Here is a 26,566-nt window from a genome sequence, read left to right as displayed (position 1 = left end):
AAAAATAGATTTTCACTAAGATACTTTCAGTCATTTTATTCTCTCTAAACTTTTTTCTTAAGTAATCTCATTTTAAGGATAAATTTCAAGTGGAACACAGTTAGCTCCGATACATTTATTAAAATCATATTGAATTGGCCAAAAATTTTGTTTGTTTTTTTCCATAAGATGGCTCCAGTAGCGCTTAGTTGTCTTTAATTTCATTCGAAACAATTTTGTTAGATTGTATTGTGACAGCTGCATTATCAGCATGGCTTTAAAAAAAAAACTAGTCAAAATTGGTGAATTTTTGTATAGCCATTTTAATATTAAAGATGGAGAAAAAGCAACATTTTTGGCATATTATGCTTTATTATTTCAAGAAAAGTAAAAACACAACTAAAATGCAAAAAGAAATATCTGTGCAGTGTATGAAAAAGGTTCTGTGACTGATTGAATGTGTCAAAAGTGGTTTTTGAAGTTTCATGTTGGAGATTCCTTGCTGGACAATGCTCCACAGTTGGGTAGACGAGCTGAAATTGATAGTGATCAAATCAAGACATTAACTGAGAACAATCAATGTTATACCACGTGGGAGATAGCCGACATGCTCAAAATATCCAAATCAGGCATTGAAAATCATTTACACCAGCTTGGTTATGTTAATCACTTTGGTATTTCGCTTCCACATAAGTTAAGCAAAGAAAACCTTCTTGACAGTATTTCCGCATGTGATTCTCTACTTAAACATAACAAAAATGTTCCGTTTTAACATTGGACCTTTGATTTCCATTTATTTAGGTCTTTCCAAAATTTTCTTAGTGGAAAAAATTTCCATTCCCTGGAAGACTATAAAAAGCGCCTGGAACATTTCTTTGCTCAAAAGATAAAAAGTTTTGGGAAATTGGAATTATGAAGTTGCATGAAAAACGGCAGAAGGTAATGGAACAAAAGGTTGAATACATTGTTCAGTAAAGTTCTTGGTGAAAATAAAAAATGTGTCTTTCATTTTTACTTTAAAAGCCAAACGAAACTTTTGGCCAGCCCAGTGTTAGAATTGAAAGCAATTATGGTGGTTATGGATAAACAGGCTTAAGACTGAAGTATGAAGTGTATTGCCTAAAATGCACTAGTGAAAAGTGAAAATGAAACTCAAATCCAGGTGTTCTGATTCTAAATGTAATCTTTGTTCCATTATACCCGGAGCTACAGCTCAGAGAAGTAGAGATGGAGGCGGAAGCCAAACATAGTCACAGGCGAGGCAGCGCAGTACACTTTAGTTGAAAGTGGTTAGATACAAAAGAGGTGGCTTTAGGTAACAATTCGCCTAGATGATGATTTATCTTCTGTAATTAATACTCCATGTCACTGGTTTGTTTGTTTTTCCTTCCATATTGGCATTTGCCATGGCCCCATTTCTCTTGGTTTCTTGAAATACTCTACAGGTCTTCCAAAACATTTCCTTTCTGTTTTTTTTTTTTTTTTCTTTTTAAAATTTACACTTGTTTGAAATTCTAAACTACTTGCAACAAAGGAAACTAGCCCAAGATGTATGTATTTGGAATTTAGTAGAATACATGGCTTACTCTTTCCTCGCTAGTATAATTGTTACTGTATCAGGTTTATTTTGCCCAACACAGAGCAAGCCAAAACACTGAGACACTAAGTTTGCAGCAAAGAGAGTTTATTCACAGCGCCGCCAAGTGAGAAGGTAGGACGAGTTTCAGATCTGCCTCCCTGAAGGCAAGTGGCTAGAGGTATTTATGGGATATAGAAGAAAGAAGCAGAGCAATCTGTGAGTGGGGAGCATGGGGAAAGATGGTTGGAGAAGGGTTGTGCGCAGGGGTAACTAAGCTACAGGCCTCTGCATGTTCAAAAATGGAGGCGCTTAGTACAGTCTGAAGGTGGCATGTTCAGCCCTCTGATGACAGGTCAGTGGACATTCATGGATGCCTGGTTGGGTGGTCAGTGGTCATCAAAAACATAAATAAGATGTCAATGTTGGAAGAGAGAACATCTACATAATATGAAATAGTCAAATCCTGTCTTCCATGTCAAAAATCACTCTCATTACTGATAGTCTTTGCTCTTGGGATCCTGATTAGCAATTCTATCCTTACCTTCAGTTGTCATTTCAAAATACTGAACACCTGAGATTGTTAAGTGTCTTTTTTTGTTAGGAAACAAATGCTTCTGTCAGTGCTGCCAAATTCTAGAATAATATCAAGGAAACAATGTTTTTCTAGTCCCTTTTATGGTTTTTTTCTTAAACAAAATACAAGTAACAAAGAAAGTGTGGGTTGTTATCAGAATTCATTATCCAGGCATAAAGAAATTCAGATGTCAGGAAGCAGGCATGAATCCTCTCCATTCTTGCTGTCAAACAGGGTTGGAAGACAAGGTCATCAGGCAACTTTAATTCCTTTTTCTCATGAATTTTCTGATGGCTCTTCAGAGAAAATTTTTTAAAAATGACTCTCCTCATTGCAATGTAAAAAATAAAAATTTTCAAAAGAAGGACCATTAAGACAGACTCAATTCACTTAATTCTGCACCAGAATTTGTAAAAATAGATTTTGATCTCTGAAAAGGCAGCAAGTTTCGTGGTGTTCATATGTTTTTGAACCACGTACCTTCTTTTCCTTGCTTGGTGTAGCAAAAAAGAGCATAAACTTTGAAGGCAGACAGACTGAGATTTCAGTCTCAGCTTGAGAGTTAAATAGCTGTGTCACCTGAGGCAAATAATTTTGCCTGTTTAAATCTTAGTTTCCGACTCTATAATTTTTCTTAGCATATATATTAAGGCTGTTGTGAGTATTAAATGAAATAACTTGTATGATATATATGATATAAAGTAGGCAAATAGATACATAAAATTATTTCCTTCTCTTAACACAGATATGTACACACATCCATTCTTCTTATGATGTTAATCTCATTTAATTACTAATTTAAAGAAAAGGGTGTCAAAGAACTTCATTTTTGTCTATGCTCTAGTCCTGTCCTATTTATTCAGCATAGGTATTTTGCTGATAATAGCAAAAAAAAAAAAGAAAAAAAAGAAACAACTCTGACATATTTTTGAAAGGGGTAAGTAAAGTTGCAGAAACCGTGGTCAAAAAACTGGGTCAGAATTCCTAGATTTACTTTCTGTGGCTGAATGTTGAGGTTGTACTGTGAATTTCTATAACATTGGGACTTTTCCAAGACGTCACTGTCTCAGCAATGCTTGAAACTATTACCCTTAAGATTACTGCTGTACTTTTTAGGGTAAATTATTTAGTTACCATTTTTCATTTGGGGTGAAAATGTTTCATCATTATAGTTTTCCTTAGCAAAAGGATTTAAACTGCCTGAAAATCTGTTCTTGTTCTCTGTTCTCTTATTTCTCTACAAGTGAGAAATGTAATTACTGTAAGCCTAAATCATCTGAACATGTCTTACATAGCCCTTTATGGGATTTTTAATTAAAACAGTTGACAGAGTCTAAATTGTAAATAGGTGTCTTTTGCTTAGTGCATTCATCATTTTTACATATTCATATAATTATTTATATAAATATTTGGCAAATGTAAAAATATATCTCTTCTACATATATGCTCATTTATGTAAATCTTTGGTCATGTTACATGACTCCAAATTTGATTACAAATACACAGCATTAAGACTGAACAAATACCAGGACTTCTTAGGTGGCGCAGTGGTTAAGAATCCACCTGTCAGTGGAAGGGACATGGGTTCAATCTCTGCTCCAAGAAGATCCCACATGCCTCGGAGCAACTAAATTGAGCCTGCACGCTAGAGCCCATGAGCCACAACTGCTGAGCCCGTGTACTGCCAGCTACTGAAACCCATGCACCTAGAGCCCGTGCTCTGCAACAGAGGAAGCCACTGCAATGAGGAGCCTGTGCACCACAATGAAGAGTAGCCCCGGCTTGCTGCAACTAGAGAAAGCCCGTGTGCAGCAATGAAGACCCAGTGTAGCCAATAAATAAGTAAATAAATTTATTTTAAAAAAAGGGAGAAGCATAAATAACTAAAAACAAACAAAAAACCAAAAAAGACTGAACAAGTTCCATGGTGAAGAATCTTTTATTTATTAATGCTCTGAAGTGTTTCCTTGACCCTCCTTGAAAGAACTGTTATAGTTGTTAATTAGTATCCTTGTCAAACTCTCAAGCAGTTACCAAAATAGGAATCAAAAGGTGATTGAGGCAGAAAGTAAAATCTTTAAATGTTTATTAGTTAGAAAATAAAGACCTAAAGGGCTTATTTCAAACAGCATTTTGTAGCTTTATTTATTTTCTTTAACCTAAAAAAAGGTCTTAGAGATCTTTTAGTTCAACATCAATACGTCCTCCACCACCATCCCACACCCTCCCTCTGCAGGAGTGTGGTGTCCCACAGAGGTGCCCCTAGGATCCTGTATTCTAGCTCCCTGCGCTCATCCCCAGCGTCTGACTGCTTTCCTGCTAATGCCTTTTCCCTGCGACCTTTGGAGGATTGCAGTGGAGCTTCTCACCTATAGAGGTTGCTGGAAGTACTGAGAGTTCTTAGAACATTCTCTACTCCCCTAGCTCCCATAGTCAGTGACTAGTGCAGGAGTACAAAAGCTCAGCTTCTTTGCCTGTGTATGTGGTCAACTTTGAGGTGTAATTTATACTCCAGAGCTCCTCATGGTTCAGGCTGTCTAGGAAGTTTTCTGAAAACTCAACCTGTGTGTAGTTTGTCTCACTTCCCTTATTCCACTCTCCTCACCACCTTTCTGATTACTCCTGGGAGCATTTATTACACTCTTTCACTGGAATCCTTGTTGTAGGTTGGCTTCCAGAAGAACTCACCCTATGACACTTTCTATAGCATTTTATAAAGAAATATATAAGACCTAAGCAGGTTAAGTGGATGCACTCATGAAATCTGCAAAATGAGAGAGGGCAGAGAGTGCATCTACTCCATGTTTAAAAGGCAGCAGAGTCTTTAGAGCAGTGATTTTAGTTGTGGATGCCCATTAGAATCATATATGGAGATTTTTTTAAAAACACTGATGCACAAGCCACATTCTATACATATTGAATAAGAACCTCTAGGGGTGGAGGTATGGCAGTGGTATTTTTAAGTGTCCCAGGTGATTCTAGTATGCAGCCAGGATTGAAAACTACTGCCACAGTGTTAAAACACATGGTAACATTTTAGACATAAGTGGTGAAATAAAAGTAGGGTTGGGCAGGATGAATAACAAACAAGGGGAATTTGAATTTAGCTTAGACTATTCTGTTTATTCTTTCTGATTTGATAGGGAAACAGGAACAGATAAGTTTTTTAAGGCAAAGTTTACAATTTTGAATGGCATGAATAAATAAGTGGAGCAGACAAGACTACTCTTACAAAAGCTTCCTTTATTGCTTAATATTGAACATGTTAAGCATAGAAACAGTCTGTGCTTCCACAATATGCCCTTCCCCTCCCTCACCCCACTTTATTTAGAAACACATAGCCCTCTCTGCTGACCTTTTATTTTCCTATTTTTGACAGAATGTGGATACCAGAAACATTTCTTTTTTCTTTCTTTTTTTATTCTCATCTATAAAAACATTAGACCACGGACTCTTGTCCTCAGGCCAGCAGAAAGAGTAGGAAGATATAAATGCCCTAAATCCATGAGGACAAGCTGCAACTTTGCTCCAGATGATCACTGTCTTTTGGAAACTCAGGACCAGTTTTGCCGGAAAATTGATCTCTAGATCTTATGGGAATTCACATATATTTAAAGGTTAACAAATGCCGAGACCAGCTCAGCAAGTCGAAGTGAGTGACGGGTGCCGCAAGCTTGAAGAAAACACAGACACAGACTGAAGAGAAAGATGGGACCGGGGGACTCAAGACCTCTAGGATCAAGAGCCTTGCTGATTCATCCCACGTTGCTTTTATTTTCTTGGCGAACACTCCCAGGTTAATTCCATAAAAAATCAAAGGCCTCACATGACTGGGGCAATGATCTTTGTTTGCCTCCTGGGTCCAATTTGAGCAGGTGTGGATCTGAGCAGGGTGCGGATTTGAGCTGGGCGCGGAGAGCAAAGCAGCCCTGGGGGCAGGAGACCTCTCTCAGAAGGATTAAGGGTCTGTGCCCCACCCCTGTTGGCCCCTCTGCGGCTGTGCCTGTCTTAGGTTGTTCCTCCCCTGAGGAATCTTACCCGTCTCTGGCTAACCGGCCATCCTCCAGGGCCAAACAGGGTGATATGAGGAATGCAGGGAGAAGGGGGCTGCGCCCCCAGAGAGGGTCAATTTTCTGCCTATGCCCCCGTCGTCTCCACGCCCCGCACCCTCAGCTCCTCCACTGCTCAGGCAGGGCATTCTGCATCCAGTCGCTCGGCCCACATACTTTAACATTTTCAAGGTTTCAGAAAGACTCCTAAATGTCTTCCCACAAACAAATGTATATTTTTTTAATTTAAGAAACTGTGACGACCAACTTGGTCTTCTGAACAACTGAGATAAATTTGTGTGATGGATTTTTCCTGCAGGTCACGAGTTTTTCACCTCTGGTTAGTTATATTTGTAAAAATGTACAGTTTTTGAAAATTAATTAAATTCAAAATTTTATTTCACATTGCTTTATCACCTTTCAGTGATCTGTTAATTTTGCTAGCTTTATATGATTTAATCTTGCTCTCCTTCACGCTATACATTTATTTATGTGTGCTTATGGACATATATAATATATACACATGGAAGTAAGTATGTACAGATATTATTACTTTCATACATTCAAAGATTAAAATTTCCACCACAGTCTTCTGGATGGGAATAATAATGCTTAAGTAGGTTCTATATAAGGTCAAACTAAAAGATCTTCTGGTGGAATTTTATTTTTTTATTGCAGCCACATTTTTTAGGTCCTTTTTCCTTCCTATTTCACAGAGCTTCTTGCTAATCAGTAATCTGTAGCTGTTTAATATATATATTTGCAGAAGTGCTGTGTTTATGGGAGTTTGGGGGTAAGAACATATAACAAAGGAAAATAATGATCTAAAAATTTAAATATCTGTAGCCCCTATAAATCAAAATGTGAACCAGGGAGAGAGATTTGTATCTCTGAAACAACTTATTAAAGAAAAAAATATGAAAAATGCTTTCTAGATTTTAAGTAAAATCAGGTCCCAGAGAAAAGGTACACAGTGAGAATATTTGTAGCTGTAGAAGAAAAATGAGACCATAGCTTTTCATATATACTTATCATTGCAATTAAATATCACAATATTGGAAATTAGAGCTCAGTGTAGAAGCAAGATAAAAATGACAAATTTTTCATAAGCCTGTCACATGAATAAATGGTTTATTTTGCAAGAAAAATCTTAATGTTTGAAAAGAAAGAGAATAGGAAAGGGAAGGGCGGGGAGGGAAGGCTGGTTAAAGGCCAGCTCCTGCTTAATTAGCAATCACAGATGGAAAAACAAATATGAAGGCCTGAACAATCTCTTGTGTCCATTAATAAATGTCTGAGTGGGATGGGGCGCAGAGGTAATTACAGCAGGAGGTGTATATCGTTACACTAGGCATGTTTCCAGATAGCAAGAGGAGACCTATTGTAGAGATGCTTGTAAAATACATGTAATAGCTTTTTCAATTCACACCAAATATTAAATAATAATCTAATTTATGAGATGTCACAAAACAGTGTAGGATTTTACAAAAAAAAGGTGTGTAAGTGTTGTGAGTTCAAAGGACAAAGAAAGTTCATGAAAGAGAAGATGAGTTATACTCCAACTCGTTTGAAGAGTTAATTTTTAGATCGAACCCTTGTTACTACTTCTAATTCTGTTTTTTTAATGAAACAAACTTGCCTAGGTTGACCTTCAGTTCTTGTTACATGCTGTCCCTGTGTCCCATCAAGTAATTTGTAGTCTAGTAAGAGTTCTATTGTTCTCTCTTCCTATTTAAAATAACAGGACAGGAATTCTGGTCCCTTGCTAGTAAATGCCTATTTATTTTCCTTTCCTTCCTCTTCTTTCTTTCATTAGTTCCTCCTCTAATCATCTCCCAGAATTTTCCTTCAAAATGATGCTACTTAGGAATGAAGACTAGGTATTCCTAACTGACTATTTTGTATTAATACTTTAAAAAAATATTTATTTTCTTTATTTTCTTTTATTTTTTTGGCTGTGTCAGGTCTTAGTTGTGGATCGCCGGCTCTTCGTTGCGGCACACGGACTTGTATCTAGTTGTGGCACACAGGTTTTCTCTCCCTAGTTGTGGTGTGGGCTCCAGGGTGCATGGGCTCTGTAGTTTGTGGCACAGGGCTCTCTCCTTGAGGTGTGTGAGCTCAGTAGCTGTGGCACATGGACTTAGTTGTCCAGACATGTGGGATCTTAGCTCTCTGACCAGGGATCAAATCCGTGTCCACTGCATTGGAAGGAAGATTCTTTACCACTGGATCCCCTAATGGATTATTTAGTCACGTTACATCATATTGGAAAATAAAGAAATAAACTTAATTAGAATCATATATTCATGCAAGTTCTTTAACATCAGATATAGTTTAGAAAAATATAAAATCATGACTGTGTAGTATTTGAATGAATACTAATTTAATTCATGTTTTATATCACTTCTAACATACATATTCACCATTAGCTATATAGATATAAAATATATTAACAATGGATTTACTTTTGCATGTTTAGTGTTACATATATTTGTATAAGACAGTTCATTTTCATTTTTTTTTAAATGGGAAAAAAGGGTAATACCAAATCACTTTTTTGTTTTGATTCACATGAAAGAAAGCATATTAACTGCAAAAGACCTGTAATTGCCATCACCTTCTTCTTTTCCATGTTCTTATTTTACTTGTTCTTCTCATCCTCCTCCTCTTCCTCCTATTTTCCTTTCTTCACCATTTAATTTTCATAGTAAGTGAGATATTGTGTGGTCTACTCCCAACAATAAAAAGGGTGTGCAGTTGTCTGGAATATTGCATGTGAAGAAACAATATTTCACATAAAATACTTCTTTGTGCATTTAAAAAATGTGGAATAGGTATACAATGGAATATTCATCATTAAAAAGAAGGAAACTCAGCCATTTGCAACAACATGGATGAAACAAGAACATTATGCTAGGTGAAATAAGTCAGACAAAGACAAATATTGTATGGTATTAATTAGATGTAGACTCTAAAAAAGCATATAAACAGAGAGTAGATTGGTGGTTGCCAGGGGCTGGGGTGGGGAAATTGAGTTGTTGGTCAAAGTTATAAATGAATAAGTTATAAGATGAATGAGTTCTGAGGATCCAATGTACAGCATGGTGACTAGTTAACAACACTAGATTGCATACTTGAAAGTTTCTGAGAGAATAGATCTTAAATGTTCTACCACACACATGCACTTAAAGGTAATTATGTGCAGTGATGAGGTGTTAACTAACCTTATTATTGTGATAATAATTTCACAGTATAGTTGTGTACCAAATCATTACATTGTACACCTTAATTTTATACAATGTTGTATGTCAATTATATCTCAGTAAAGCTGGAAGAAAAGAGAAAAAAAGTGCCTTTTAATAATACTCATAATTTACAGGAGAAAATGAGAGTAAGATGTAGTGGACTAATTCAAACAAATAAGCAGAGATAAGGAAGAAATCGTAGTGACAGGCTTTATACTGTGAGGAAGAAGAAAATTCCATAAAGAAGATTAAAAAATATGCATATGACTAATAGATCAAATGAAGAATTAAGTAAATAGAGTAGGAGAAATCTATTAACATCCAGTAAAACAAAATGATTTTAGGAATTAATAAGATTCAGGATTTGTCTAATTTGCTAAAATTAATTACACTGAATTATATTGATAAAATATACATATATATATTTCATCTGTCATTTAGGTAAATATTCATGGATCAACAATTCCTATACATTAATAAAATGAAACGATACAAAACATAAAAAAATTAAATTCTAAAATTATGAATACCACATTCACTACCTTCAAACAATAGGAAGAATAATTGTGATCATATATTTTAGATGACTTTCTGTGGGTTGCTTTATTATTCATAATAATGGTCATATTTCCATGGTGTTGACACTGGGAGGATGGTACACTCTCTCTCTTTATCCAACCTCAATTAGGATGACTGTTATTAAAAAACAGACAACAACATGTTGGTGAGGATATGGAGAAATCAGAACCATTGTGCAATGTTTGTAGGAATGTAAAATGATGCAGCCATTATGGAAAACAGTATGGAAGTTTCTCAAAAAATTACAAATAAAACTACCATATGATCCAACAATCCCAATTCTGAGTAATTATAAAAAAAATTGAGATCAATATCTTGAAGAGATATTAGCAGCCCCATATTCATTGCAGCATTATTCACAATAGCCAAGATATGGAAACAGCTTAAATATCCATGGAAAGATGAATGGATAAAGAAAAGATATTATATACAATAATTCAGTCTTAAGGATGGTTAAGGTGATATGTTTTATGTTATGTGTTTTTTTTTTTTTTAATTTTTTTGGGGGTACACCAAGTTCAGTCATCTGTTTTTATACACATATCCCCGTATTTCCTCCCTTCCTTGACTCCCCCACCTTGAGTCCCCCCCACCCTCCCTGCCCCAGTCCTCCAAAGCATCTTCCATCCTCGAGTTGGACTCCCTTTGCCATACAACAACCACCCACTGACCATTTCACAGGTGGTAGTATATATATGTCCGTGCCACTCTCTTGCCTCGTCTCAGTCTCCCCTTCACCCCCTGCCCCCTCCCAAACCTCGAGTTCTCCAGTCCATTCTCTGTATCTGCGTCCTTGTTCTTGTCACTGAGTTCATCAGCACCATTTTTAGATTCCGTATATGTGAGTTAGCATACAATATTTGTCTTTCTCTTTCTGACTTACTTCACTATGTATGACAGACTGTAGTTCTATCCACCTCATTACATATAGCTCCATCTCATCCCTTTTTATAGCTGAGTAATATTCCATTGTATATATATGCCACATCTTCTTTATCCATTCATCTGTGGATGGGCATTTAGGTTGCTTCCATGTCCTGGCTATTGTAAAGAGTGCTGCAGTAAACATTATGGTACAAGTTTCTTTTGGGATTATGGTTTTCTTTGGGTATATGCCCAGGAGTGGGATTACTGGATCATATGGTAGCTCTATTTGTAGTTTTTTAAGGAACCTCCAAATTGTTTTCCATAGTGGCTGTACCAACTTACATTCCCACCAACAGTGCAGGAGAGTTCCCTTTTCTCCACATCCTCTCCAACATTTGTTGTTTCCAGATTTTGTGATGATGACCATTCTGATTGGTGTGAGGTGATACCTCATTGTGGCTTTGACTTGCATTTCTCTGATGATGAGTGATGTTGAGCATCTTTTCATGTGTTTGTTGGCCATCTGTATGTCTTCTTTGGAGAAATGTCTATTTAGGTCTGCTGCCCATTTGTGGATTGGGTTATTTGCTTTTTTGGTATGAAGCTTCATGAGCTGCTTGTATATTTTGGAGGTTAATCCTTTGTCCGTTGTTTCATGGGCAATTATTTTTTCCCATTCTGAGGGTTGCCTTTTAGTCTTGTTTATGGTTTCTTTCACTGTGCAGAAGCTTTTAAGTTTCATGAGGTCCCATTTGTTTATTCTTGATTTTATTTCCCTGATTCTAGGAGGTGGGTCAAAAAGGATCTTGCTTTGATGGATGTCATAGAGTGTTCTGCCTATGTTTTCCTCGAGGAGTTTTATAGTGTGTGGCCTTCCATGTAGGTCTTTAATCCATTTGGAGTTTCTTTTTGTGTATGGTGTTAGGAAGTGTTCTAATTTCATTCTTTTACATGTTGCTGTCCAATTTTCCCAGCACCACTTATTGAAGAGGCTGTCTTTTTTCCATTGTATACTCGTGCCTCCTTTGTCAAAGATAAGGTGCCCATATGTGTTTGGGCTTACTTCTGAGTTCTCTATTCTATTCCATTGATCTTCCTTTCTATTTTTGTGCCAGTACCATACTGTCTTGATCACTATGGCCTTGTAGTATAGTTTGAAGTCAGAAAGGCTGATTCCACCAACTCCATTTTTCCTTCTCAAGATTGCTTTGGCTATTCGGGCTCTTTTGCGTTTCCATACAAATCGTAAGATTTCTTGCTCTAGTTCTGTGAAAAATGCCATTGGTAATTTGATGGGGATTGCATTGAATCTGTAAATTGCTTTGGGTAGTACAGACATTTTCCCTATGTTGATTCTTCCAATGCAAGAACATGGTATGTCCCTCCATCTGTTTGTGTCATCTTTGATTTCTTTCATCAGTGTCTTAAAGTTTTCTGCATACAGATCTTTTGCCTCTTTAGGCAGGCTTATTCCTAGGTAATTTATTCTTTTTGTTGCAATGGTGAATGGGAGAGTTTCCTTAATTTCTCATTCTGCTCTTCCGTTGTTAGTGTATAGGAATGCAAGAGATTTCTGTGCATTCATTTTGTATCCTGCTACTTTACTAAACTCATCAATGAGTGCTAGCAGTTTTCTGGTAGAGTCTTTAGGGTTTTCTATATGTAATATCATGTCATCTGCAAAGAGTGACAATTTTACTTCTTCTTTTCCAATTTGGATTCCTTTGATTTCTTTTTCTTCTCTGATTGCTGTGGCTAAAACTTCCAAAACTATATTGAATAATAGTGGTGAGAGTGGACATCCTTGTATTGTTCCTGTTCTTAGAGGGAATTCTTCCAGTTTTTCCCCATTGAGAACGATGTTGGCTTTTGGTTTCTCATATATGGCTTTTATTATGTTGAGGTAACTTCCTTCTATGCCCATTTTCTGGAGAGCTTTTATCATAAATGGAGGTTGAACTTTGTCAAAAGCTTATCCTTCAATTTGTTGATATGATGTATCCTGTTGATTGATTTGCGTATATTGAAGAATCCTTGCATCCCAGGGATAAACCCCACTTGATCATGGTGTATGATTTTTTTAATGTGCTGTTGGAGTCTGTTAGCTAGTATTTTGTTGAGGATTTTTGCATCTATATTCATCAGTGATATTGGTCTGTAGTTTTCTTTTTTTGTGACATCTTTGCCTGGTTTTGGTATCAGGGTGATGGTAGCCTCGTAGAATGAGTTTGGGAGTGTGCCGCCTTCTGCAATATTTTGGAAGAGTTTGAGAAGGATAGGTGTTAGCTCTTCTCTAAATGTTTGATAGAATTCACCCGTGAACCCATCTGGTCCTGGGCTTTTTTGTGTTGGTAGATTTTTAATCACTGCCTCAATTTCCGTACTTGTGATTGGTCTGTTCATGGTTTCTATTTCTTCCTGGTTCAGTCTTGGAAGATTGTATTTTTCTAAGAATGTATCCATTTCTTCCAGGTTATCCAATTGATTGGCATATAGTTGCTTGTAGTAGTCTCTCATGAGCTTTTGTATTTCTGAGGTGTCCATTGTGACTTCTCCTTTTTCATTTCTAATTCTGTTGATTTGCATCTTCTCCCTTTTTTTCTTGATGAGTCTGGCTAATGGTTTATCCATTTTGTTACTCTTCTCAAAGAACCAGCTTTTAGTTTTATTTATTTTTCTTATGGTTTCCTTCCTTTCTTTTTCATTTATTTCTGCTCTGATCTTTATGATTTCTTTCCTTCTGCTCCCTTTGGGGTTTCTTTGTTCTTCTTTCTCTAGTTGTTTTAGGTGTAAGGTTAGGTTGTTTATTCGATAATTTTCTTGTTTCTTAAGGTAGGACTGTATTGCTATCAACTTCCCTCTTAGAACTGCTTTTGCTGCATCCCATAGGTTTTGGGTTGTTGTGTTTTCATTGTCGTTTGTTTCTAGATATTTTTTGATTTCCTCTTTGATTTCTTTAGTGATTTCTTGGTTGTTTAAGAGTGAATTGTTTAGCCTCCATGTGTTTGTATTTTTTGCAGTTTTTTTCCTGTAATTGATATCTAGTCTCATGGCGTTGTGGTCTGAGAAGATGCTTGATATGATTTCAATTTTCTTGAATTTGCCGAGGTTTGATTTGTGACCCAAGAAGTGATCTATCCTGGAAAATGTTCCATGTACACTTGAGAAGAAAGTGTAGTCTGTCGTTTTTGGATGGAGTGTCCTATAAATATCAGTTAAGTTGAGATGGTCTAATGTGTCATTTAAAGCTTGTGTGTCTTTATGTATTTTCTGTTTGGATGATCTGTCCATTGATGTAAGTGGGGTGTTCAAGTCTCCCACTATTATTGTGTTACTGTCGAGGTCCCCTTTTATAGCTGTTAGCATTTGCCTTATGTATTGAGGTGCTCCTATGTTGGGGGCATAGATGTTTACCATTATCATATGTTCTTCTTGAATGGGTCCCTTGATCATTAGGTAGTGTCCTTCCTTGTCTCTTGTAATAGTCTTTACTTTCAAGTCTAATGTGTCTGATATGAGTATTGCTACTCCAGCTTTCTTTGGACTTCCATTTGCATGGAATATCTTTTTCCATCCCTTGACTTTCAGTCTATATGTATCCCTTGGTCTGAAGTGGGTTTCTTGTAGGCAGCATATAGAAGGGTCTTGTTTTTGGATCCATTCAGCCAGTCTGTGTCTTTTGGTTGGAGCATTTAATCCATTTACATATAAGGTGATTATTGACATGTGTGTTCCAATGACCATTTTCTGAATTGTTTTGGGTTTGTATTTGTAGGTGTTTTCCTTTTCTTATGTTTCCTACTTAGAGAAGTTCCTTTAGCACTTGTTGTAAGGCTGGTTTGGTGCTGCTGAATTCTCTTAACTTTTGCTTGTTTGGAAAGCTTTGGATTTCTCCCTCAAATCTGAATGAGATTCTTGCTGGGTAGAGTATTCCTGGCTGTAGGTTTCTCTCTTTCAGGACTTTCAGTATATCCTGCCATTCCCTTCTGGCCTGCAGCGCTTCTGTAGAAAGGTCAGCGTTATCCTTATGGGTTTTCCCTTATATGTTGTTTGTTGCTTTTCTCTTGCTGCTTTTAATATTTTTTCTTTGTGTTTAATTGTCGTTAGTTTGGTTAATATGTGCCTTGGTGTATTTCTCCTTGGGTTTATTGTGTATGGGACTGTCTGTGCTTCTTGGACTTGGTTCATTATTTCCTTTCCCATGTTGGGGAAGTTTTGCACTATAACCTCTTCAAAGATTTTCTCAGACCCTTTCTTGTTTTCTTCTTCTTCTGGAATGCCTATAATTCGAATGTTGGTATGCTTAATGTTATCATTGAGGTCTCTGAGACTGTCTTCTATTCTTTTTATTCTTTTTTCTTTTTCCTGCTCTGTGGCGTTTATTTCCCCCATTCTATCTTCCAACTCACTTATTCGTTCTTCTGCCTCAGTCATTCTGCTGGTTATAGCCTCTAGAGTATTTTTAATTTCCATTATTTTGTTATCCATTGCTGTTTGTTTTTCTGAGTTCTTATGAACTGTTTCTTGTACTTTCTCTATTTTGTTATCGAGATTTTGTATCATTTTTCCTATCATGACTCTGAATTCTTTTTCAGGCATTTTTCCTATTTCCTCCTCATTGATTTGGTCTTGTGGGTTTTTTTCTGCTCCTTTGCCTGCATGGTGTTTCTTTATTTCTTCATGGTTGTCCAAACTTTTGGGGTTGCTTGTCCTGGCGATAGAGGTGTTTCTAGAAGACTGTCCAAGCCTCAGACTAATGTCCAAGTATTGGATTAAACAAATATAAAGTCTAGGAAACACATACATGTATAAGACACACAATTACTGAATCCATTAGGACATAAGGCTCTAGAAAGACCTGACAGAACCCCAGTGTGCTATTAGATATTCAAAGAGAAACCCAACAGAAATTGACAACTGAAACAGAACAAATCAGAGACAAAAGCAAAAGCAAACAAACAAACAAACAACACCTTACACATACAAACATTAATCCAGGGAGATTTTGTAAGCTAGGATCAAATATAGAAAAGAGGCAGAGTACCACCAGAGAGAATGGAGATTCTCAGAATGTAATTAGACAACTGTACTAAAAACTAAGATAAAGACAAAACCTAATATTAAATACCACACTGGTGCGTCATCTGGAGAATAGAGCAAGGAGTCTGAGCAGACTGATAGTGTTGCTTATAAGTATGTTAAGATAAACTTAAAAAGGCTGGAAGAAAGGGGAACAGAAGAGCGTAGTGTGGTTGGAAATATACATATAAAAAGAAAGGAATAGAAATGTATAAAAGATAGGGATGAAAGGAAACTATGAGAGATATATTGTCCGTACTACCAAAAACTTAGCTAGGTATAGAAGTATATAAAAAGGCAAAAAAATAAATAAATAAAATAAAATAAAATATATCATTAAAAATTATGTTATAAAACTTATAGATCCCTTAGGGTGAATATCATATTTAATAAAGAAAAAAAAAAGAGAAAAAGAAAAAAAAAAAATCCAGAACTGATCCCAGAATGGACCAGTTCAATAGGAATTGATACTATTATTTCTGTTTCCTTAGAGTCTCAGCTGTAAGTGTCCTTCTCCTTGCCTTGGGTTTTTTTGCATTATTCTGTGACCAGCAGAGGTTCCTTTATCGTTCGTCTGTAAGCCCGTGTGTGGGGAGGGAGAGGGTACAATAGTGGCTCCTTCTCCTGGGAGTGAGTGAGCAGTGGCGCATTGTTGTTTCAGTCGGGCTTGGAGGTGCCTGTTGCAGAGGGATGCTGGTGGCTCACGCATAAACAGAAAGTCTTAGAGTTGGCCCTCTCTGGGGTTTTTGTTGTTGTTGTTTTCTCAGCAGCCTCCCTGCTGCTGGCGTTGCAAGGGGTTTTAATCTAGCCCCGCCCGAGTGCCTGAGGGTGCTTGTTATCCCTGAGCGCCTTAGGTGGCCCGCAGGGCGTCTCTCCACTGCCTGTTGCAGAGGCGCCGAAAGAGAGAGAGGCTATGCGCGCAGCTCCTCCCCCCCGCCCGTGAGCCTGCAGCCTCCAGCCGCCATCATGGCCGGGCAGCTCTCAGGGGCAGGCACTCCTCGCCGCGGACCTCTTCCCTCCTGTCCTCTCGGTCCGTCACCTTACTGGTAACAATGTTTCTCATCCTGAACCAGCTCTCCAGTTCCCACGCTCCTGCTCCCAGACCCTCTGTTCAGCTGTGGATCGACGTCTCCGTCCGGGAACGCTAAGCTGCGCTGCGGACCCTCCGTATGTTTCTCACTCCCTCCCGTCTGCCACAGCTCCGCCACTTCACCCTCTTTGAGCCGTGGTAGATGCCTCCCTACCGGTTATGTTGGGCTCCTTGCGGTCCTTTCTGGTGTCCGAGGCCGTCTGCTGGTGTTCAGCTGGTTCTCTGTGGGAATTATTGCATCCTTCGGTGCATTCCCAATGCATATGATTGCTGCATGTCTTGTATCGGATATGCTGCCCTTCACAATTCCTCTGGGTGGAAAGCGGCGCTGGAGGCAGAGTCCGTGTTCAGGGTGGGGGGTGGCCACCGCGGGAGTGCGGGCACCGGCCGTTGGGGGCCCGGGGCAGCTCAGGACGAGGGCTGACCTGGGAGGGGTCGCCCAGACCGGGGGTGACGGGGGCTCAGTGTGTCGTGCACCGTGACTCCACAGCCGAGCACAGTGGTCCACGCAGCTCCTGCCACCAGCGCGACTCGTTATGTGGTTTTTATCACCAAAAAAATGAAGGATTATCAATTGGAGAACACACATACACATACCCCTCAAGAAAAATAAAAACCAAGTGAGAAAATAAAGAAAATGAATAAAACATTTAACACAGAATATATGAAGTAAGATAAAATTAAGGTAAGATTATTGTTATTTTAAATTTTAAAATGGGATAAACATACTCTAGAAGAAAAATTCTCTGGATCAAAACCAATATCTAATTACTATATAAAAGAAATACACCTACAAATGCTAAAGCCATTAAAAACAAAAAGAACTGAGGATGCTTACCACCACCATTTATAAATATTCAACATCTTTAGTATATTTCAGCAAATTTAATAGGTCAAGTAAAAAAAATTATCTTTACACATATTGGCCAAGAGTAGATAAAGCTAATTCTATTGACAACGTGTAAGGTTTGTTGGCTGCTTACCCAATGGCCATTCCTACCATTATTTTTTTTGCTAAAAAAGTACAGTCTTAGTTGGTACCCTCTCATTCCTTGTTACTCATGGTTATGGATTGGATTAATAAAGTATTTGAATACATTAATAATTCATGACATGATATAGATCTCAGAGGATTTGTTTTAGCAGACTCCATGGCCAAATAAAGCCACATAACTCCAAGTTCCTTTAAGAAGGAATTTCCCAAACTATGGTTTGTTAAATACTAATGTTCTGTTAGATATTAACATGTTACAAAATAGAGTTCTTTGATTCCCAGAAATGCTGGGTTAAATGAGATTTTTTTACTGTGGGACTCTAGATTCTTTAATAGCTTATTATACAATGTGAATCTTCTAGAGGAGATCATACTATTTAACATAACCTCTTGATCACAAAACTCTCTTTACAGAACACCCTGTACCATCATGAGTAGCATACTTTGGCACACAGGCCTAGAGAATTGGGCTATACCTACACCAAGGTAATTAAAAGAAATGCCAATTAATAGATATCAGAATCTTTAATCTTTATCCATTTACATTAAAATTTCCTTCTCTGAGATCCTTTATTGCACAAGGTAGCTTTTGTTCTCTCCTTTTATTGGCTTCTAAATTTGAAAATAAGTTACACAATCTGTAGAATATCTTTACATCGTCTTTATTTTGAAACAAAGACCAAGCTAATAGAAGTCTTGGTGTTATCATTTCTTCCTAAATACATTCTTTTATCAAATATTAATTGAGAATTGTTTGTGTAAAAGGCTTGGCATTGTGAGAGATATTCATTTGTGTTACACGTGACCTTTATACATAAGAAATCTGTAATATAAAAGAAGATATAACCACATATGCAATAATTGCAACACAGCAAGCATATAATAAGTACCATATCTGTGGAACAAAATGCCATAGTATAGATTGGAAAAGCAGATCATTCTTTCCTTTGAGACACAACCAAAGAATACCTAATAAAGAGATAAAATATAATAAGTGAAGTGAGAGCTTCAGCTTAATAGTCTTAATATTGATCTCTTCAATAAACAAGAAGGCAAGGCTACCTAAACACCTGGAGTTTGTAGGAAAGTCAGGCAAGAGAATTTGAGAAGGTGAGAGAAGATTTGGAATTTGAGTTGTAAGGGATGGACTAATTTATCATTTAGAGATGAATAATAAGTTTGTCAAGTAGCTTTGAGAGCCCAATTGGAAATAGTCAGCATGAATTTATGGTAGGTCAGACAGCACGGTTCTATGATTAGCAAAGTCAAATGAGAGAAATGCTCTTCTTAACTATCTGTGGCAGACAATGTGGGAAAATTTAACTCTTTATTTCAGCAAATGTCTATTTTGCACTGTAATAGGCCATTAATCTTCATGGTTAATTCCTTGGGTCATTGAACTTTTACAGAGAGCCTGACGTCAATATCAAAGAACTCTGCACCTCAATTTATGTTTGTGCCTTCAGAGTTCTGAAATATAAAATAATAGAAGACTCAGACTTTATCTCATGCTCCAGGTGCTGTTGGTTTTCTATAAATATAATACAATGAGAGGGTGATGTCCTGTATAGTTGTATTTCACTCAATACAGTGTGTTATGTTCCAAGTGGTTACACATGATTTATAATTGTTGGTAAGATGGTTCTGTCAGGCAAATGACAAGGTGTTATGGCTTATTTTCACTTATCACATTCAATAAATCACTTTAAAAACAGGCCACAGCATAAATGAAGCACTATAAAACAGCACTTAAAAATTCATTTGCCTTAATATCGTGTTATGGAAGGCTTCAATTTATTGGGTAAACTAAATGGATTTTTTTCTCTAAAGATCAAGTATACATCCCCAATATTTTTTGGCTTGTTTCCATTAAACAGATAACAGAGTTGGGATTATAGTGCCTTATTTTATACTTTCATACTCTCTATTCTTGTTGGGTATTTCCAACTCTTTAACCACATAAACTCTAAGTGCATGGTGTAACTCCAAAATAACCTCAAAAATGAAGGTCTTCAATAAGAAATTTCACATTTTCTTACTATTGCAGTTTGTCATTTCTCTTCCATTCACCTGCTGTGTGTAAGTAGGAAGAAGAAGGAAGAAAATCTTAAGAGGGAGAGAAAGAATGTGTTTGTTCCTGCATCTTGACCTGAAGACATGTGCCATGCATGCCCTATATGAAAGCGATCATTTTCTAAGAGGATTAAAACCATTTTCTCTTATTGGGGATTGCTAGTATAAAAGTCAAGAAATAGTCCTTCCTTTGGTCTAGCAGCCTCCAAGCACAGGGACTTGTGGATGGACCGCTGACCCTATTCAGTGCATAGATGGCCATTGCATAGTGTTGCACAGGACAGGGAGGGCACCACTGTAAACATACCAAGCCCTAGCCACAGTTCCCAGAGATGTGGCAGCTGGTGTTTCGTCATCTTACTCTGATAAAACTCTGAGACCCAGTGCTGCTTCTCTGTCTCTCCATGGATAGAAGACTTGGTGAATTACACAGTCAAGCCATGGTCTTAGAAAGAGATGATCCAGACCAAGAGATGATGAAGTTAGCAGATAGGAATAAATGCCTTCAACACCTGCAATATCCAGACTTTCTTTCTCTTCTTTCCTAGTTCAACCACCCTGACAATTCTTTCTACATGTTCTCTTGATTCCGTCTCTGCTCATCTCCTCAAATGTCTTGGTTACCTTGTGTCCTCTCTCAGTTCTGAATTACCAATACTACCTCTCCACTGAAGTATTCCCTTCAGCACACCAATATGGTCTAGTAGGTCCCATATTTAAATTAGAAAAAAATCCTGGCCTCACATCTTTTTGAGCTACCTACACTTTTTCCTTCCTTAGGAAGCTTCCGTTATTACATGGTTGACCAGAGTTCCCTGACTTTTCTCAACTGTCCAATAAATATATGTCCCACCACAGGGAGAGAGTCCTTCTCATGCAGCGCTTTCCATGTTTTGTCCAGCTGGCCCATGGTATAAGGAATAGAAGAGACCTTGTGCATCCTATTGACTCTATTTCCTCTACACTTCCCCTAATATATCCTCGAGTATATGTGCACTGGTGTCTTTTGCATAATAATCTCCAGTGACTTCCATGCTCAGCTCTAATGGACACTCTCATGTCCTCATTTTATTTAAGCTGTCAGTAGCATTCAACACGTCGACCATTCCTTCTTTCTTTTTTCCTCTCTTAGTTTTCATGATTCTGTACCAATGGGTCTCAAACTTGAAAGTGCATCAGAATCACCAGAAACATAAATGGCTGAGTCCCACCCCAGAGTTTCTGTTTTAGTAGGTCTGAGAGGCTACCTGAGAATATGCATTTGGAATATGTTCCTAGGTGATGCTGATGCCTTTGCTCTGGGACCACACTGAAAACCACTCTACCTTCTCATGGAAACTTTGTCTTTACAATGTTCTCATTTAATTGTGCCTTTATTATAGACACTTCTCATCATCCTCTTTGTCAGATTAGCCCGCTTCAAATGACCTCTAATTTCTCCTCAGAGTTCAGTCCCTCCCTTCAGTCTTCAGCCTGTCCTATATAGTTTTACCCATTTTTAAAAAATCTCTAGCCTACATATTTTGAATAAAGTTGTCTAGTCTTTAAGCCTCAGTCATCACATGATGTTGTGGTGAGGATTAGGTTGTAAACTTCAGTTAATTTGGCCAAGACAAAAATGATGCCATGATAATTAATAAAGTAGGAACAGTAACTATGGTAATTAATCATAGACTATATACTATTTAAAAGTAGGTCTTTAAAAGATGAATCCAGAACCTAAAATATTTTTAGAAACATTAAATTTTGTATAGGTAATTCCTGTAAGTTACTTGTCCATAGCTTTGATTATTTTGGCATTGCTTATTTAAAATCTGTAGTATCATTCATAGTTTAAACTTTTAATATAATTAATCTGACCAGATAAACTATTTTAAGTTCTATTTTCAGTCATTGCCAGAACAGATTTATATGACAGGTGTTCTATCAAGTTTCATAATTATTTATTACCTAATTTTATCCAATGCTAGAAATTTTTTTGGTAATATGCCTGAAGAGAAGCAGTTACTTAACAAAGTGAAGATGTAGTTATTCAAACAAATGGCTTCTTGACAGCATAATTCTTTCATGTTGAACAGAAACACTCATCACCTTTTTGTGTAAAGAAAGCAATATTTATTTCTACAAACCCATTATAATTGCATTATTTTTTGAAGTTATATAATCATACTTTTCATGTTGAAAGAAATCTGGCATTGCCATCCAGCTCACCTTATTGTATACAGGCAGGAAGGAATGCAAATCACCTTGAGAATTCCTTATTCCTTTACCATGTCTTTCTTTTTCTTTTTTATAATTAGTTAATTCAGTGTCTACCCTTCCTCATGTTCTTCAGATTTTCATAACTTTTAATTTTGGTTAACAGAAGGCTACTGTTAGAGTAATGGAAATAAAAACAAAAATAAACAAATGCCACCTAATAAAATTTAAAAGCATTTGCATAGCAAAAGAAACTATAAATAAGACGAAAAGACAGTCCTCAAAATGGAGAAAGTATTTGCAAATGAATCAATGCACAAAATTAATCTCCAAAATATAGGAACAGCTCATGCAGCTCAATTTCAAAAAACAAAAACAAAAACAAACAACCCAATCAAAAAATAGGGAAAAGACCTAAATAGACATTTCTCCAAAGAAGGCGTACAGATGGCCAAGAGGCACATGAAAAGCTTCTCAACATCACTAATTATTAGAGAAATGCAAATCAAAACTACAATGAGGTATCACCTCACACTGGTTAGAATGGCCATCATCAGAAAATCTACAAACAGTAAATGCTGGAGAGGGTGTGGAGAAAAGGGAACCCTCCTGCACTGTTGGTGGGAATGTAAGTTGTTATAGCCACTATGGAGAACAGTATGGAGGTTCCTTAAAAAACTGAAAATAGAATTACCATATGACCCAGCAGTCCCACTACTGGGCATATACCCAGAGAACACCATAATTCAAAAAGACACATGCACCCCAATGTTCATTGCAGCACTATTTACAATAGCCAGGACATGGAAGCAACCTAAATGTCCATCAACAGATGAATGGATACATAAGATGTGGTACATATATACAATGGAATATTACTCAGCTGTGAAAAGCAATCAAACTGGGACATTTTTAGAGACATGGATGGACCTAGAGACTCATACAGAGTGAAGTAAATCAGAAAGAGAAAAACAAGTATCGTATATTAAAGCATATATGTGGAATCTAGAAAAACAGAACAGATGAACCAGTTTGCAAGGCAGAAATAGAGACACAGATGAAGAGAGCAAACATATGGACACCAAGGAGGAGAAGCAGTGGGGGGAGGGGGTGTGGGATGAATTGGGAGATTGGGGTTGACATAAATATGCTAATGTGTATAAAATAGATAACTAATAAAAATTAAAAAAACAAAAAACCTTTAAAAGAAAAAGAACAAAAGGCCACTGTTTATGATGTATCTGAGTAATTTTATGCAGTAGGCAAGTTCCTCAAAATTATTTGTAAATTGATTCATTTGAAAAAATGTGAAGTGAGGTTTAATACTTATATGAGATTTATTTTTCAATAAAATTATTCACAAGTAATTCACCTTTTTGAAAGATTATTTTTCAAACCTATGGTTCTCAAAATTGGGCAGCTGTATTCTATATTGTGTGGCTGCTGAACAGAGCTTAACTCTCTAGTTAGAGTCCTAATTGACCTGTGATGAACATTTGGTGTAAGTGAAAAATAAATATTTTTGTTTTAAGATGTTTTGGGAATTGTTAGTTACCACAGTATGATTAAGTCTATCCCAACTATGTTAAAGGCATATTTGAGGGGTTTGATTATGGACCCTTTTATTTATAAGTTTTTAATTTCTGTGCATTAAAAACACTACAACTGGCTACTAACCAATAAAATACATCAGAGGTGACAGGAGGTGCATGATTATCTTCCATGAGACTGAAATATTTATCTTGTTAAGAGATTATCTCCTTCGCTGGCTTTGAAAAATAAAGTTGCCATGTTGTAAGATGCCGTATGAACAGGACCACAAAGCAGGGAGCTAAGGACAGCCTTAGGCTAACACCCAGCAAAAAACTGAGGCCCTCAGTCCGGTAGCCTACAAGCAACTAGAAGCTGCCAATAACTTTATGAGCTTGAAAGTAGCTCCTTTCCTGGGTAACGCCAGATGAGAACTCAGTCCTGTCTAATACTTTATGGCCTTTCAGGGGACCCAGCTAAACCATGCCTGGATTCTTTTTTTTGTTGTTTATTTATTTTTTATTATTATTTTTTTTACAATAAACTGCATGTATTTAGAGTGTACAATTTGGTATCACAATCTCCCAATTCATTCCCCCTACAACACTCCCCGCTTTCCCCACTTGGTGTCCATATGTTTGTTTTCTACATCTGTGTCTCTGTTTCTGCCTTGCAAGCCGGTTGATTTGTACCATTTTTCTATAGTCCACATATATGTGTTAATATATGATATTTGTTTTTCTCTTTCTGACTCACTGCACTCTAGGTCCATCCATGTCTCTAAAAATGTCCCAGTTTGATTGCTTTTCACAGCTGAGTAATATTCCATTGTATATATGTACCACATCTTATGTATCCATTCATCTGTTGATGGACATTTAGGTTGCTTCCCTGTCCCGGCTATTGTAAATAGTGTTGCAGTGAACATTGGAGTGCATGTGTCTTTTTGAATTATGGTGTTCTCTGGGTATATGCCCAGTAGTGGGACTGCTGGGTCATATGGTAACTCTGTTTTTAGTTTTACGTGGAACCTCCATACTGTTCTCCATAGTGGCTGTATCAATTTATATTCCCACCAGCAGTGCAAAAGTGTTCCCTTTTCTCCATACTCTCTCCAGCATTTACTGTTTGTAGATTTTCTGATGATGGCCATTCTAACCGGTGTGAGGTGATACCTCATTGTAGTTTTGATTTGCATTTCTCTAATACTTAGTGATGTTGAGCAGCTTTTCATGTGCCTCTTGGCCATCCATATGTCTTTGGAGAAATGCCTATTTAGCTCTTCTGCCCATTTTTTGATTGGGTTGTTTGTCTTTTTGATATTCAGTCGGATAAACTGTTTATATATTTTGGAGATTAATCCTTTGTCTGTTGATTCATTTGCAAATATTTTCTCCCATTCTGAGGGTTGTCTTTTCGTCTTGCTTATAGTTTCCTTTGCTGTGCAGAAGCTTTGAAGTTTCATGAGGTCCCACTTATTTATTTTTGTTTTTATTTCCATTATTCTAGGGGGTGGATCAAAAAAGATCTTGCTGTTATTTACACCGAAGGGTATTCTTCCTATGTTTTCCTCTAGGAGTTTTATAGTGTCTGGCCTTACATTTATGTCTTTTATCCATTTTGAGTTTATTTTTGTGTATGGTGTTAGAGAGTGTTCTAATTTCCTTCTTTTACATGTAGCTGTCCAGTTTTCCCAGCACCACTTATTGAAGAGGTTGCCTTTTGCCTGGATTCTTGACCCACAGGTAATGTGAAATAATATATGTATATTGATTTTAGCTGCAAAGTCATGGTAATATTGTTATATAGAAATCTATAACTAAACCAATTAAGGATCTAGTTCTGTGGTATTTTTCTAATTTAACAACAGAGATTTCACTGGTTTTACTGCATTAATGTATTATTCCAAAAATAATACATTTAGTGAAGGTAATTATAAACTATTCTGAAGGTTCAGTTTAATTTCAATAGCTTTGTGAGCCTTATGTAGCATTTACTATCATAAATGATATTGAAGATTAGATGTTTTGATCTTTTGAATAGTTATTCATTGAAGAATATTTTGGACTATTTCATTATTTCTCTCCAGGTTCATTGTATGGCCAAGAGTACTTTATGAAATATACACTTTTCTGTATGTGTATTGTTCTTCAGTGAAACATGGAAAAGTATAGTCATATTGGTTTGAAGTACAATCTATATAATTTTTTTTTTTACTAATATCTAGAGTGAATATAAAATAAATAGAACCAATAAGGCAATTTTAACATCACAATTAATTTTACCCTAGGATTTGTAAAGGCTGGCATCTTTGAAAAATAAAGCAACATCAGAAAGCAGTAAGTTAAAATTAAAGATGCGACAGATGGGTTGATCTATAGATGGAGATGGATGATAGATAAATTGTTCTAAAATAGTGTATGTTTCCCTTATTTTCTCTGCTGACAATAGAGCTACAGATGTTTGGTTTTTCAGGCCTTCTAATTAATTGTATCTTCAAGTTCATACCTATTGCTGCAGTCTAGTCTCTTAATTTCTTGGGTTGTCATTTTAATCTAAGTAAGGCACTTAAGAAGATATTCTTACTATAATTCTCCATAACCCTGTACTTATGAGTAATGGCTCACTAGTTAATGCTATTATATATAGTCTCCTTTCATTCACCTAGCTTTCCAGATATGGAATGCTGCTAAAGAATCACTGAATCACTTTTTATTGCAGAAATTGGA

This window comes from Hippopotamus amphibius, chromosome 13, assembly GCF_030028045.1.
Source record: "Hippopotamus amphibius kiboko isolate mHipAmp2 chromosome 13, mHipAmp2.hap2, whole genome shotgun sequence".
Taxonomy (NCBI): domain Eukaryota; kingdom Metazoa; phylum Chordata; class Mammalia; order Artiodactyla; family Hippopotamidae; genus Hippopotamus; species Hippopotamus amphibius.
The sequence above is the reverse complement of the archived record's forward strand: the minus strand, read 5'-3'. Positions refer to the sequence as shown.